The sequence below is a fragment of the Agrilus planipennis genome, unplaced genomic scaffold, assembly GCF_000699045.2.
Source record: "Agrilus planipennis isolate EAB-ADULT unplaced genomic scaffold, Apla_2.0 scaffold371, whole genome shotgun sequence".
NCBI classification, from domain to species: Eukaryota; Metazoa; Arthropoda; class Insecta; order Coleoptera; family Buprestidae; genus Agrilus; species Agrilus planipennis.
Genome location: NW_020439140.1, coordinates 146,563 through 147,961, shown reverse-complemented (window position 1 = coordinate 147,961; position 1,399 = coordinate 146,563). Strand labels below are relative to the sequence as shown.

General features: G+C 30.5%; 1 long non-coding RNA gene across 1 annotated transcript; it reads left to right on the top strand.

The window, feature by feature from the left end:
- Positions 1-103: 103 nt before the first annotated feature.
- Positions 104-1,243, top strand: LOC108742848. The gene is made up of 3 exons (XR_003231770.1): positions 104-431; positions 867-1,149; positions 1,219-1,243. It is a non-coding gene; the product is annotated as an uncharacterized LOC108742848 (long non-coding RNA).
- The last annotated feature ends 156 nt before the right edge of the window (positions 1,244-1,399 follow it).

The following is a 1,399-nucleotide window of genomic DNA, read 5'->3' as shown; positions in this document are numbered from 1 at the left end:
TCAATTTCTTAGACATTTGTAATTTGCTTCAATAGACAATTTTAAACAACGTTTTAGAAATGGAAGAAGCAGAATTAATGTGGAACAGGTCTTTCCATTAGTGTGCATGTTACTGATTTATACTGATTTATTTGATTTAAAAATGGTAATTAATTACTTTTTCTTGCCTGGTTATAGATTGTTGTCCCACAAATGAGAAGGAGTTGCAGTTAATTTTGGTGCTACTAAAACAACCGATGCTTTTGACGTCTTCGCCTTGCAACATTATGCAGTTAATTTTTGCCGTAACAATGGGAGGCAATTAGAAATTAATTAATTAATTTGGAAGCAACCGGAACTACAAATTATCTGCAGTGGTACACTCCTAGATTTGGTTGTTTTGCTCATCACACTGGTAGACTTTAGAACGCCACTTTCTACAATTAATTGAGGTGAGAATACATAACTTGATCGATATTAATTACTCTTTATTAATCTGATATGAAATTTCTGTTAACAATTAGCTATTGTCAACACTATAAATTGAGGTTATTGTTCATCAATATCACTTGACAGTTTTTATTTTCCACAGAATAAATTGGTATTTATCATTGATGTATCTAAGGAGTTTATCTATCTATGAAGTTTATCTATCTATGGAGTTTATCTGTCTATGGATTTTCTTTTTAATCTTTCTGTTTATGTCGTAAATTGACGTGTTATTTAACGTTAACCTATGTCGTGATCTATGGTTGTGATGTAAAATGGCGTAAATTTGTTGTTTGTTTATTTTTTAATTCAGCTATTTTACTTGGTTTTTGGTGCGTTTTTGTTTGTGTTTCTTAATTATAAGTGTAATTAATATATTTTTTTGTCCATTTCTGCAGGTTATACAATAAATGAGAGAGAATTAATGCTCAGTTTGGTTATATTGAAACAGCCCGTGTCTACATGGGTGTGGTCTTTCCTGGATTATATTCTTGATTTGCTGTTTCATCTTCGCCTTGTAACATCATGCAGTTAATTTTCAACCTATGAGCTACTAGTGCAACTGGATATTTATTTGAATTCCACGGAAATAAGAAATTCTCTGCTGCAGTATTTCTCCTGGAGTTGGTTTACTTTTCACAACTGTAAACTTTGGAATGTTACGTTCTATAATTTATTAAGGTGAGGATACTTGATATAATTAATTTTAATTGCACTTTATTAATCTGTTTGCCACCGTATCTGTTTCAGATCGACGTTGGAGAAGACAAAGATGACCCAGTAGTTGAAATAGTTCGTTATCTTGCATGCTCTATCTAGTAGAATTCATTAAGTTCATTTTATTCAAATTAATTTTTTATTTTGCATGTTTTTTTGTAGTTTCTTATAGTTAATTTGATTTAGTTTTTATTTTGCATGCTTATTTTTGTTC